Genomic DNA, 15891 nt, shown 5'->3' with positions numbered 1-15891 from the left:
TTTGTTTAAAACCTGTAGATTGTCTGACTGCTTGTGTTTTTCGTCTATTTGATCTATTTTAGAGACATCAGCTAGCCCAGATCTCAGCCATGAACTTGGTGATTTGACAAACTGTGAGTTCAACGATACAGAAGATTTTAAAGTAGATAAACTATGATCAGTAGAGAAAGACGAGAAGCAAGCCAACCTTCCTCCAATATTTTGCATTACATTACATTCACTATGGATATTCGTGCAGACATAACTTCTACTTCTACTCAGATTTTGAAAACCATATTTAAGGATCCCTTTAAATTGTTTCTTAGCCAAGTAATTGTCAACATTCAAAAGCATACAGCATGACCATATTTGACTGCATATAAGCAACATGACCAGCATCTCCAGATCAACAAATTCATTTAGGAAAGGACAACAGGTGGGAGGCTTTCAACCAGATTACAAAATGGAGAAGCTCAAGTCATTTTGAAAAACAATCTAGACAAACATAGATTTATTATTAACTTTTATGACCCTTGTCCAAACCAACATATTCTCTCTTACTCTCTCTCTATCTCTCTCTGTTGCTCTCTCATTTCTGCTTTTTTATCTAACACACACACACACACACACATACACACGGGTGCAACCTCTGATCTAACAGTGTCATATTCAATGAATGTCAAGTCCCCTGAATTCATTTGCACATTTTTAGCTGAGGGTTGATGCATCATTCAGGCCCATTTTTTCCTGCTGTCACTGTTTTACACCCAATCTCATCATTATTTCATAGTGGGCTATTTATTATGCTACTGTACAGTGCTCGTACACACACACACACAGACACTCACACACACTGCAGATGCACTGCAGAAAAATGCAATGCACATGTGAGCTGAGGTTGGTCTAATTACCCATTGACTTTGTTGTCATCAGCTATTCATTTGGCTCTCATTAACTGAAAAAACCTCCATGTGCTCTCTGACTAAGTAATACATGTATTCATGCTGCTAATACTGTAGTTCTGGATCAAGGATTGGTAAAATATGGGTAAACAAACTATTTACAAAAATGTAGAAATCATGGGAGATTCACAATCATCATTCATACTTGTTGAACGTATCCTTTGCCTGACAGTTTCTAAGGAAACCATAAATGGGATATTATCCTGACAAGTCCAAATCTATCGAGGGCCGTCTGACAAGTGGTGAAATCACTGTTATAACAACAAGACAAAACAAGACCAAGACCAAATGTTTGGAACCAATGTAGATAACATATATGATGAATGGCCAGAAGACCAGAGGCACCAAAATCATATGCAAATCAATCCATTCCCCACTTGAAGCTATGCAGTTATACTATAATATTATCCTGCTAGTTGATTTGTACATTTTATAACATGAAGTGGTGTGTATAACAGCAATGGAGGCAGGTGGACAGAGGAGATGACTGGAGAAACAGGTGCATCTATAGTCAGTAAATAGTTTGATGAGAATTAAAATGATGTGGATTATATGCTGTGGCCTCCAACTCAACCCAACTGATCACTAAAATCAACAAAACACCAAAAGAGGGGATGTAGTTTGAATGCTGTCATTCTCTCCAGAATTCCACACACTTGGAGGATTTATGACAAGGAGCCCTGAAGCTAATCTGGAGGTTCGTAAGCCTCACAACCTTTCTAAAACAATTAAATCTGGGTGTTAGCCACACTTGCACCAGCTAATCTATTTTAAGAGCGAATTAATGGATTTGAACAGCTACTCATGTCATCTTTTTATCAATTGTAGTGTTGTAACTTTTTTTATAATCAGCACCATCATCAGGTCACATTTTTAGTTTTGTACAAGCATTCATACTGCCATGCTGTTTTTAGTGCTCATAGGCAAATGTTACCAGGCTGTTAGGCCAATACTAAGATAATGATTATGCCAATACCATCGAGCACTCGAGCAAAAGATCGACCAAAAAATGCAGTACAACTTTTGTATTGTGCAAAGAAAAGTCTTCTCACGGTAACATCATGTATGTAACATGGTATTCATGCGTCTTATGACGACAGAACTGAAATCGGATTGCATTTTTTTTTCTGCCACAGCATGCATAATGCACTAACACTGGCGTTCTATCTTTCTTTCACCTTGACTTGTTGAATGAGCAACCAATCAAGCACTGACCACCAGCCTTGGACTTCTTTCAGGCGAACTGATGTGGTGGCCCATTGATTGATTAAATGACACCTAACATTTGTACACACTAGTTTAATGATATTCTTGTTTATTGGCAGTCCCAACACTCTGCTTTAAATTACACAACAGCATATGACAGCACTTAAATGTGAGTTCTTCACAAATCAATTGCAAAACGGCACTCAGCATTTTTTAACACACTCCAGAGTTTTCACTGTAAATCATATCATGTACAGGCTGTCATTTGCCATTTCCATTTTAAAACAAATAGCTGACAGTGAAGTCTTTTTGACAGTTACAGTTTGTACTGGAGCATTCTGAAGTGGCCTGAGCAGAAAAATAACATGATTCCAGCTCTGAACTTTGCTTAGCTTCTCTAAAGATACTGTAAAGCTCAGTGAATATGGAAGTAGGGTACTAAAACTGCCATTTAAAAATGTATGCCCTCATGGTACTGGTACCAAAAACATTTACTCATGTTACCCAGCATTGTGCAGCCCACCAAATAGCCACAATTGTACTTGTTCACTAAGCAAACATGTATATTTAACTGCACAGTCACTCATACTGAATCACTGTGCACATCAGTTAGCATTTAGGTCAAGATTGGCGAAACAAAGTCACAATGTAATCTGTGTGTGACCATTGTGTATCATGTGAACTGCTACTATAATCAGTCAATCAATCAAGTGACAACAAGTGTTATCTCAAGATGCTTTCCGAGATTCAACGATTCAAGAATTAAAATTAAGAATTCAGGAATCCTCACATCAGCAAGCAACAGGCAACTATTTTTTTTTAAATTTAGTACGATGGTAATATTTCTGCTTGTGTTTTTACTTGCTCTCCTTACTGGTTTGAAGTGGCAGGGTTCAGCTGTAAAAAGGTGACGTCACATACAGTGACACAGAAAGACTTGTGGAATTGTTTGTTTGTTAGCAGAACTGTCAATCAAATCTGGCCAAACCACACCCACAATGTCCACAATGTTGAACATACATGAATAGACATACATGATGCCTGAGCGTGTTTTGCTCCCAGGTACTTTAAATAGGCATTACTTTCGCTAAAAGAAGTTCCAGATTTCAGCCTGAAGTCGCTGATGGTCAACACAGTGGGGTGCACCAGTCAATATTTCATGTTTAAGCTGATGTTTAAGTGCATCATTAGCAAAACCATTGCAGCAGATTTGACTCATTTTCACGTCCACTATCCTCTGTGCATGAGTATGTGTTGGATTCACAGAAAAGCAAAGAGGAAGACTGTAGCCTCTCATCGGACTTTGGCTGTATGTGATTGTGTGATCGCCACATACTGCAGGACTTAAGCCCTAAGACAGTGGGTCTTAGTGGACAGTGGACAGTGGAGAATGTGACAAAGAAATAATAAATTGATTTTGTGTTGGTTTGAGTGTGTGTGTGTGTGTGTGTGTGTGAGAGAGAGAGAGAGAGAGAGAGAGAGAGAGAGAGACAGAGAGAGGAAGAGATAGTGTTGCTGACAGCCTGTCAGTTTGCATAGAGTGCAATATGACAAAGAGGTCTACTCCATTTTGACAGGTTGCCCTACACACACACACACACACACACACACTCACACATACACAAGTGCACTACAAAAAGAGAATATAAAACATAAATTGGATCACATGGGTTCAAAGTAATTGCTATATTTGTCAAAGTGACAGAGAAATGGGTCAGAGGGCACATTTATGTAGAGTATGGGATTGAAATGATTAGTATGAGGAGAAAGAAGTGAAGTCATCAGAACAAGAATACACACTCATATTAAAGGTCCTCATATTTTGGTTCCTGCCTCAGTTGGTCCGGTTGTTTGTTAGCAATATTTTTTGAGTAATAGATTCCTCTCTTTGAAATATCTTTTTAATGAATGAATGAAATGCTAAATCAGTGGAATACTCTATTGATGAATATTAAACTAATTTGCATGATGAACTGATACAATTACAGAACAGAAAAAATAGTGTTATGTTATGCATTACAAAATGCACTAGCAACAGCGCTGGTTAATTTTGGTCTTGTTACCATCCCTCACTGTGCAGGCACGTTTATAAAGAATCGTGTATGTGGAAAATCTGAATGCTACAGTTTTTCTTTTGACCCAGGCTAGCTGTACCCCCCTTCCACTCATTATGCTAAGCTAAGCTAATCCCTTACTGGCTCTAGGTACAGACATAAAAGTGGTATTGATCTTCTCATCTAGTCAAGTCACTAGTCAAGAAAGCAAATAAGTGCATTTCCAAAGATGTCGAACTATTCCTTTAAGCCTTATTTATTAAAATCAAAGATTAAAAATATTTTCAACGTGTTATAATAATGCAACACATTGAAAATGAGGTCTAAGGTTAAAAAAGAACCACAGGCACAGCCAGAGAGGGTTTAAAGAAGAGGAAAGCTCTCCGTGAAAGAACTGAACTCAGAGTCAAGAGTGTGAAAATGAGTACATACATGTAAGCTGCAGCATTAAGGCGGGGGTATGACCTTTATAGCACATGTCCCATATGACTTAATGTATAAGGGCCCGTTATGATCTGACAGGATATAAGAGGACGTCTTAATGAAATTATATCGCTACTCATATTATATGCATTGCATTGGTAATACATTTGTAGTATTTCAGTTAATTATGTAGCCAGGTAATGAGAACATCCAGTAATTAAAAACCTAAAACTTCCAGGAGGGGCATTCAAAGATATTCGTGTGCTATCATCTCTGCCAGGGAGCCGAGGTGGGTCCCAGTTATCTTTCAAAAATCCAGGCTATTAGAGAGATATCATCGTGTTTCAAAGACTTCCCATTCTAAAGGCCAAACCTGCTCCGGTAGGTTCAAGAAATGGAGCATTTAGCTTCAGATGCAGGCTGATTTTTACATTCTTATTCCAGTTTGTCCAAAGTCGTGTGGCTTTACTGTCCAGACCTCTAAAGTAATCCATTTTAACATTTTTAGAACAATTTGTGTGTAGTGTATTACATGGCTATCCATCATGACACTGTATACACCGATCTACACACACACACACACACACACACACACAGACACACACATACTCATTCACACAGAACGCCTGAATGGTCTAATGCAATGACACAGAGAGATTGATTCAGGCTCCTAAACAGGCCACATCCCATCATATAAAATAATCTTCTCTTCTCTTCTCTTCTCTTCTCTTCTCTTCTCTTCTCTTCTCTTCTCTTCTCTTCAATTTTAAAATATCCATTACTGTACAGAAGAAGAAATGTTGATGTTCATTTGTTAAAATGATCTCTTGTTGTTCCACCAAGATTTTCGTTCATTTCCACATGAGTACCTCTTGTTGTAATGCACGGAGGAGAGAGAGGAGCGTGGACTACAACAGACACACAGAGAGACAGACAGACTTCCAGAAAAAAAGAGAAAAACAGAGAGAGAGAGAGAGAGAGAGTCTAAACAGGGAGAAATGGAGTGCAGCACATCAATCATTAGGGTGATTATTATGGCAGTCGTCATGGCAACATTCTCCCATCCCCCTCTCCCTCCTCTCCCCTCCCTCCCTCTCTTTCTCTTTCTCTCTCAAATCAATTCAAATGCACTTAAATGCCACAGTAGGCAAAGTACAGATACTGTAAGTGTAGATGAATATGAGAGAATACAGAGAAGAGGAGCGTAAAGCATACGGCAAAACAAAAAGACTAAAACGGGTATTTAAAAAAAGTAATTTCATGCTGTTTATTTAAGGTGCCGTATGTCGGAATCACATTTCCCTGGAACATTATTGTGAAGTGGTTCCCATGAACAGATAAAACATCTCCACTGTCCAGTATTTTGTACATGACAGTGATATTTTACCACATCGCAGACAGAAATGTGGTGGCTTGTGATGACAAACAGCAGGAGAAGGGAGCTGTTCTCCCAGCACAACCGAAGCTAAACCCTGTTTCTGGTGATGACAGATGGTGGAAGGACTAAGGGTTTATGGGAAATGTGCACCTATCTCTACAAAGTCCCTGCAGTTGTGATACCACTGATGTGAGGAGCAGGGAGAGACCGAACCCTCTGCGGTGACAACTGTGTGTCTTCAAGAAATAGTTCTAGTTCATCACAACTCGGGTGTCATTCACGTCATTTTAGCCATTCATTCTGTCAGCTGTGATGAAACTGGAATTGGTTAGATCTGGGAACATGGCAACATTAAAAAGATGTCGAGAAAAACAAGCAGTTAGATGATCAGACAGGTTCTTGACAGGTTTGTCGGAAGTACTTGGAAGACAAAATTAAGGTGAAGTGTAAAATTATTATTATTATTATTAAGAGTTTACCTCCAAATAAAGTGGTTGAAACATTCTGGATTAAATGTTGGCTTGTTGTCAACTGTCTGATCAGATCAGACCCCCATGAGACCCCATTGTAGTGGTGTCACTGTGTTCCCAGGTCTCAGTACCTAATAGGGGGGTGGCCCAAAGTACTAGCGAAGTTGTAATAAAACAGAATTTGATCAGACACACCTCCATGCTGGTCCCATGGTGCACATCACCCGTAGCGTCTAAGTGTTGGGCCATGCATGTGAGGTGCAACTGGTCCTGAGGAGATTCCACACACACTGTTTTCAGCTCCATGTGGCTATGGTATATCATAGGTATTGCTTTCTTATTTTTCTGTCGGTACACCAAACCTCTCCTGGTCACAGTCACTCACCATTCTGCTTTGATGATAATATAGAACAGCATAAGGTTTCCTGGCGGTTCCCCGTCTCCTGCGGTAATTTGTCTGTATCGATCTGTCGGGGCAGGAAGGTTTGGACTAGATTCAGCCGGGCTCTATATAGCACGTACAAAATAAACTTAAATGCAGCTGTCAACCATCTGCGGTACTTGAACGTGTGGTTATATCATGGGTGACAGTGCCGTGATGACTACCGTTGTTTTTTATACTGTCATGTTGTTTTTCTGACATAATGTTGCTTTCAAGATGTGATTTACTGTGTTGCAAGGGGAGTTGTGAGTCTGCACTGGGCTTTCTTTCTAGATCTAACAAAGTGTAGCAGAAATGCTGTGGTTTTAATGGCTAAATTCCAACTGTGCTGCATGAAGAAACTGGTTTAGTAAGAAAGTCACATTGGAAAAATATTTTATATTTTATATTTTCATTGCTTTACATTATTGTTTTTGATCATTTATGAATGTCCGGGAGAAATCAGTTGCTTGCCCAAGAGGTTACTTCTGGCTACAGAGCTGGTTCAGCACAAGTACAAAAACAATTCACTGGCAAAGAGACTGTTTCAGTCAGAAGAAGAATCTTCCAAGAATACCTCCAGCTCACATAATTTGTACATCACATTCGACATTCAAAAATTCATATTTATGATGATAACATTACAAATTATAGAAATGCGGTTTATGAACAGTTTTGACCATAATATGAAGAAAAATATGAGAAAATGTATTTAAAATGTGTGAAATTTCACTTATGATTGGGTTGAAGTCAGTGACCATGATATTGACAAGAAGAAGTCATAATCAATACATCAAAGACCTTTTAATCATTTAACACACAGTCAGCTGTTCTAATAATAATAATATAATAGCTTGGATGTATGTAGCGCCTTTCAAGAATCCCAAGGATGCTTTAGAGCACAAACAAATAGAAAAGCAAGAGTCAGGAGAGGTCGCAGGCTGTGGTAAACAGGCGTGTGAGGGCACGGAGGCATTTGTAAGTGAGTAGGAGGATTTAGTAACTGATGTGGAACTTGATGGAAACAAATACTATTTGACTATTTTTGATAATCAAATCTGGACAAATCTGTTTTTAACAGTTTCAAGGAAACTCCTTAAGCTTTCTGGAAATAACACCACTCCAACCTTTTAGTCCTGGACTTTTTCCCAGAACCATCACAGCTCTCAGAGGCAGATTTCATAGAAGGTCTGAGCTCTTCAAACGTGGACGGACAAAACACAGAGCGACCATAAAGAACAAGGAGACCAACGTGGAAACACAGCTAGCAGATAGCTGCTATGTCACACTGACATGTCTGACACCGGTGCTCAAACTGGAGGAAGTCGGATCTAACAGAAGTATCATGTTCGCATGTCCTTGCATGGGGACTTTGGCTTTTTCTTGCTTTAACATGACACCCTACTAAATTTTGTCGAAACTGAAAGCACATTTTCACATCACATCACATTTTCTGCTGTCTCATTATTATACCAAGCTGTTATTATCATCATTAAAGTCAGTATGAAAAAAAAAAAGTCAAGCACATTAAATCAGCTCATTAGTCTCATTTTTGTCATTCCATTAATATGTTATCATCTCCTTTCTCCCTCTAGTCTCTCTTGTATCAAAACACAGAGAGGCTGTATTCGTATACTGTATCGATTCACTACACATCTGCAGAAAAAATGGAGGAAGAAAGAATTAGCTTCCCTCTCTTCCCCCCCCCCCCCCCCCCCCCCACTCCATCTAATATTTTCTATTTTCTCATGACATGAGAGGATCGATGCAGTCTAATGGGAACATGTAATGACACCATTAGAAAGTGTGTGTGTTTGTTATTTAAAAACAGGGCTTTCTCATGCAACTTGAAAAACCTGCAGGTTTCCCTTGATAAGGCCAAGGTAGAGATCAGTTTTAGGAACATATGAATCAATGAGAGTGTGTTAGAGTGAAGATTGCTATTGTTCTCTTTTGTGTATCCTCTTACATGAAAAAACATTTGTTTTTTTGGGGGGGGGGGGGGGGGGGTTTGTTTGTTTTTTTTATTGCCCTGCTACACATTCAAGGACTGGTGCACCCAAATTACAAATAAAATATTAAGTATACTTTCTCTTGGCTTTATTTTTTTATTTGTCCAGATTTTGAGATGTAAACCTCTGAGAGTTCGACCTGCAGCACAGTAAAATTGTTTGTTGTGCTAAGATGGATAAAAAAAAAAAAGTTTCAAATAACATTTAAAAATCAGCATCCCCAATGAGTTATTCATTATACTATGAATAACCCCAGAACGCTCTGTCAACAGTTTCTATATATAGTATTGATAAATAAAACAATTGATAGAGAGATCCATCTATTCTCGAGAATATCAATTCCTTTGCTGTACATGAAGGGCAAAACTGGGCAAATAAAACCGAAAATATTCACAAAGCTGGATACCTCAAGAGATAAGCAGGTCAACCAGCCTGTTAATGCAGCGCTGACTCTGACGAATGAACATCCATTAACACCTTGACGAACAGAGGGGCCCTCATCTGTGTCACCTGAGCAATTACATCTAGATAACATCCTCATTTACAACTGGGGCACCGTTAAAAGATAAATAAAGAGGAACTAGATTGAAACATTAGGACTGACACCATAACAGCATCTTAAAGCTGCGTTAATCGTTTTCATTTTCTGTTTCAGCTCTGTTTTGGTCCCCACCAACTATATTTAGCTCTAAGAATAACATAGCCAAATAGTTCTTTCTCAGTCTTTATGGTGATAGTATTATTATTTCATCTTCATTTTATCATTTAAACAAACAAATGCATGACTGGTAATGATAACTGTTATTAGTCTGCGCAGCACCAGCTGCAGCTTTGATAATGGAACATGGGAAGCAGGTGGGAGGCTGGTGAGTCAAACACAAATATTCTGCAGCATTCTGTGTGCAGCAGACTGAACTACAATATAGTAAAATGCCTTGATGGATGACATTTAGCTAAGTTGAGGATGATGGGGGAGACTCTCTCTCTCTCTTCCTGTCTCTATCTGTCTGTCTGTCTCTCTATATTTTCTGGGTCTTTGCTCTGACACAATTACACTTCAGCTCCTATCAGCTCCCTGGATGCTCCACTGCACCACAGGAATGGACACACACACGAACACACACACATAAACAGAAGTATGTGTTACTATCTTTGTGGGGACTTCCCTAGACACAATGTATACTGTAACTAATAAGCACTGACCTATCCCTGACCCTGACCCTAACCCTGACCTTAACCACCACCAAACAAATATTTTGACACTTTTAGGTTTGTCAATAACAACAACATTGTTCAGGAAAATGTTGTGGGATCATGAAATGACCCCACAAAACACTGTTGGCCCCAAACTGTGTTTTTTTCCCCAGTTGTCTGATGCCATTAAGTTTGTAATACAAGGTCACACATACACAGTCTTTCTTTTGCTAAGGTGGAATTTATTTACTAGAGTGGAATTTTTGTTTATTACTCAATGTTTAGTTTATTCTGCCATTCTTTAGACTGAAGATAGACTTGGCATCATAAATCTCGACAAAATGAAGTGAAACTTTAATGACACTGGCACACTGGAAATGACTCCATCCATTCACCCTCACTGGGTGAACAAGACCCTGAGATACTTAAACTCAACTCCCAACCAACTCGCTCCCAACCCAGAGGGGGCAATCCACCATCTCACCATCTTTCATCCCGACTGCTTAATACTCAGCTTCAGGTCATGGTCTGAGGAAGCCAACAGAACCACATCGTCTGCAAAAAGCACAGATGAAATTCTGAGGTCCCCAAACCAAACGTTCTCCTAGGCTGCGCCTTGAGATCCTGTCCGTGAAAATCGCAAACAGGATCGGTGACAAGGGGAAGCCTTGGCCGAATCCAACACCCACTGAGAATGTGCTTGACTATGTGTTGAGAATGCGGACACAGCTCTCACGTTGATTATACAGGGACCGCATGGCTTGTAGAAACGAACTCGGTACCCCATGCTCCTGCAGTACCTCCCACAGGATTTGCCGAGGGACACGATCATAATCATATTGATCATAACCTTGGCAGAGGTCTCCGAGGTAGTTAATAAGCTCCTTTGTGGCAAGGTGCCAGGGATGGACGAAATGTGCCCTGAGATGCTGAAGGCTCTGGACATTGTAGGGAAATTACTTAATGAAGGTAAATAAATATGAAACCATGACCAACTAAAGATAATTTTCATCCATACAACTTATCATTTGTCTAAACAAATATACCTAAACACGTATCATATTTAGGTCACACACTCAATTTCCAGCTACAAAAAACAATTAAACCACATCTCAGTATAATACTTACACAGGATCTGAAAGGTTTCATAGTCTGATAGACTGGTGACCTAACTATTGTGTGCCCACTTTCTCAAAAGTTCTCATATATGTAAAGGTTCTGGTTATTCTAAGGTGCTTAAAGCACGTGTCGGTTAATTTGTACAAAACTCTGCCATACAAACATGCTACATAAGGTGCAACAAACATCCATTTACACTATGATTGTATGACCTGATAAGACCTATTAAAAAAAACTTTTTAAATGTATTAAACAACAGTGTAAAATCATATAGTCATAGAAGTGTTTTATTCAATTTTATGTTTCAGAATTGAGGCCATCGATAGTTGTACTAGACTGCATTATATTCAAGGGTTTAGAATATTCTGACCCCATCATGTATTTGAATAGAGATGACTACAAATCAGAAACACCTCTCAATGCAGTCCAACAGTACAACACCACTTCTGTATGACCTCAGTAATAAACCAATAAACCCATAATTGAATGTACACATATCCAACAATGTCACCCAAACCATAAAGTTAATTAAATGTAGAATTTATGACAGATCCGATGTATTGACAATTGTAAAGCTTCTATGATCAAACATTTCATACAATGGCAGGGTCAGTCTATGTTTTGATTTTACGCCCCTCTTCCACATCTCTGTGTCCTTCCTTCTTTCTCTCCATCTTTTCCCACACACACTGTATCTCAATAGTACTGTATGAAAGGGTCAGATAGATAATCAAGTTAACAAATAGCAGGGGAATTCAAACTCTAATGTGCACACACACATCATTACAGTTGTCCATCCATCCATCCATCCATCCATCTATTTTCTTCTGTTTATCCAGTGCCGGGTCATGGTGGCAACAGGCTAAGCATTGCAGGCCAGACGTCCCCAAGCAACACTTCCTTTCCCTTCACTTCTGGGGGGTTCCTGAGCCATGGCCTCTGATTTGGAGGTGCTTACTCTCATCATGTTTGCTTCGCACTCAGCTGCAAACCACTCCAAGGCCTGCTGGAGATCACGGCCTGAAGAAGCAAACAAGACCACATCATCTGCAAAAAACACATAAGCAATTCTGAGGTTCCTTATCTGAGACCTCGGCTGCACCATGAGATACTTTCCATGAATATCGCAAACTAAACACAACATCGTGGTGGAGTTCAACACTCACAAATCACAACATTGTGGTGGAGTCCAACACTCACTGAGAACATGTTTGACTTTGTGCTGAGAATGAGGACACTGCTCTAACTTTGGTTATACAGGGACCGGATGGCTTATTGCAATGGCCCATACTCCTGCAGTACCCAATGGTACTGCCCCCAGCAGAGCTATGGGGTCCCAAGTCAGAACCCCCTCCAGGATGCCATCCAGAGACTCATAGAGGGCCAGCTACTCCGAACTCTTGTTTGGTGCATAAGCATACACAACATCAGACACCCCAACAAATTGTACTTCGAATAGAGGCGGCCCTCCAACACAGCACTTGGCCAGGGGCTTGTAATTATCCCCACAACCACACGTCTCCACTCACCCTGAGTAACTCTGGAAAAGGAAAGAGTCCAGCCTTTCTCCAGGAGTTTGGTTGAAGAACTGGTGCTGTGAATAGAAGTGAGCCCAACCATATCTTGTTGGTACAGCTCAACCTCTGGCACCAGCTCTGGTTCCTTCCACGCCTGAGGTGATAGTCTACATCCCTAGAGCCAGTCTGTGATGCTGAGGAATTGCACACCTAGGACCACCCATCACCTGGCTCACAAAGCACATGACACTTAAGACACTCTCTGTGCATAGTGGTCCCACAGGGCAGTGCCTCCACGTTGTTCTTTTGGGATGTTTCTCTAATCTCAAGGCAACAGAGTTCTCCTTGATTCACTTTTTGAAATGTTGTCTGGCCACCCTCCTGAAACTGCTTTGCCTTAGGGGAATCTACCAGGGGCTATCGCCCCTAGCAACACAGCTCCCAGGGTCACAGGGGTCCTCATCTTTATACCTTTATGAGGTCATTTGGTCCTGTTAAGTTTTGGACAAGCCATCTTGCATCCTTCCTATTCTCTTATCCACCTACTCATTAATTCATCAGTTATTATGGAAATTAACAATTGTCTCACCAAGACTTAAAAATCCTCCACAAAAAGCAGACACACAGTATATTCTGCGGTTTCCCATACTAGCACAGATACAATTTTATCATTATAACATTCCTGTAATTCTTAAAAGCACTGAAATATTCTTGTCAGATATTACATACACCAGGGGTGCCCAAACTGTTTTCACTGAGGGCCACATATGGAAAAATATACGAAGGGCTGGGTCACTCACTGGAGGTAAGTTATATCGCCTCTCCTCTTGTGTGTTGTTAGCACAATCAATCAAATGTAGGTAAATTATGCTTGATAACTGAATATGTTTCAAGAAAAAAACAGCTACATCACAGTTTTCCATTAATGGGTTTTTAGTCAGGATGGTGATGTCACTTCACAACCCTGTTTAAAGGGGAAAAGATAGCTTGTTATGCAAATACATTATTGGTCTTGTTAACACTTGAATACTGTGTAATATATTTTTAAGGAGGGGAGTTGAGAACAGCTTGATTTTTTTCTCATGATAGAAACATTTTGGAAGCGCTGACTGAATTCTGTCAGGAGATATGTGACCACAGACACATATTTCCCCTTTTTAGCAGAAAGATTGGTCTTTGGAAAAGCACATTTGATTTCAGACAGGGTGGGGAAGTGCATTGCATTGAGGTTGAGAGAGACAGATCTTCACTGCTGCTGATGCTTTCATATGCACACAGGCTCTTGTTCAGTGTGTTAAGATGATCAGTAAGATCACATAAAAACGCCAGGTCTGCCAACCATAGAGGGTCACTCAGCTCGTGAAGAGTTTGGTCCTTGGTCCTTCTCTTTCAAAAACTGGTCGGTTTCTGATCTCAGGGAATAAAACCGCTGCACCACAGAGTCACGACATCAGCGTGGTAGAGTAGCTCCTTGTAGTCAGCATCGACATTAGATAGGAAAGCTTGAAATTCTCTGTGGTAGAGCCGCTATGTTGACGGTTTTCACATCAGAGTTCATCACTTCGCCAAGCTGGACAGTCTTGGCACAGAGGGCTTCTTGGTAGATTGGTAGTCAGTGCATTTTACCGGCCTCACCTCCTCACCTAGCTGGAGAACCATCCATTGTAACTGCACGCAGCTTGTCCCATTTAAGTCCCATCAATTGTATCTGACACAGCTTCAAAAATGTCTCTGCCAGTTGTTGTGCCCTTTAGACTCCTAAGATGAAGCAGCTCCTTCGTGGTGCAAAAGTTATCGTCAACTCCCGCAAAAAAAAAAAAGAACAGCTGTGCCCTCATTACATGCAACAGAGTAAAACTCAATAGCACAAGCTTTATCTGATAGTTGATGTTTGAAGTTACAGCTGTTTACTACAGTTTCTGGACACGCTAACATTGTTAAGTTCCTACATTTTTTCCAGGCACATTATTCCTGCGACTTCAATGAGCTACCTCATAGCCATATATAATGGCATTTTCTAGTGATTTGTTAGCACAGAATAAATACTGTTGGATGTGTAGGTCTGATGTTTGGTTTCATAGTGTCGCCGTACATTATATTCTATTATATCACTGCAACAGTTTCATTGCAAATCAAACAGACACACTTCCCTTTCACTTCTATGAAGAAATATTAATTTTACCAACATGTCTGAAATTTTCTACTTGCTATCTTGCGTTTCTTTGGTTCTGTCGTTTTTGGTCAACCATGGCAAAAGTTTTCTTTGATGAATCTTGTTTTATGGAGAAGCTGCTTTGTTAAAGACAGTAGCTCCATCTAGTGTTAAAATGAAGAAGTACAATACAGTCAAGCGTAAGTTTTAAGTGTGAGCCGTGTTCCATTTTATTTTTAGAATTTGCTGCAGGCTGATTAAAAATGGACCGCGGCCGCAGTTGGCCCACGGGCCGTGGTTTGGACATCCCTGACATGCACTGTACACATTTAAGAGTAAAGTTCATTGTTGACCTGGGAAATGCTATTGATTAATGATTGATTAATTTGCTTATAAGCTTTATTCTGTAACCTTAAAATACACCCGGTGAACTCTCTCAGCTGTAACAAATTTGGTTCAGTTGTCATCACCAAAAAAGAAAAAAATCTGTGAAGATGACCCTGAATTAAGATGATTTAATTAAGTGTATTTATTCTTTTCAATACTATGATTCAAAGGCTGCTTGTTTCCATATTAAACCATGTGAATAGAGACAAAACAGAGGGATGAGGTACCCACACCTATTTCAAGTCAGGCTGAATCAATTCAGAAGCATATATACCAGGATACTGACGGCAGAGAAATTACACGAAATTCAAGAAAGGTCTTAGACCACTTTGATGTGGATTGGAAATAACTGACATTTTGACTTGCACTTTTACAGACATTTCACTGCAAAACCAGTTTGAAAGCTTGATGCTGTGAAAGTGAAGTCTCACACTGAAAGGCTTCATGGTTTTGTTGAGATGGTTATTTGTTGCAGTTTGCATTCAATTTACTCCTCTCAATAGTCCAAATCTAATAGTGAACCAAAGGTTACCATACCGTACTATAAGCTGGACAGTAAGGCTACCACAGGAACCAAGGATCAGCGTTATTGTGTTTTGTCTTCTGGCCTCCTCAAA

This window comes from Pempheris klunzingeri, chromosome 15, assembly GCF_042242105.1.
Source record: "Pempheris klunzingeri isolate RE-2024b chromosome 15, fPemKlu1.hap1, whole genome shotgun sequence".
Lineage (NCBI taxonomy): Eukaryota > Metazoa > Chordata > Actinopteri > Acropomatiformes > Pempheridae > Pempheris > Pempheris klunzingeri.
Note: the sequence above shows the minus strand (reverse complement) of the source record.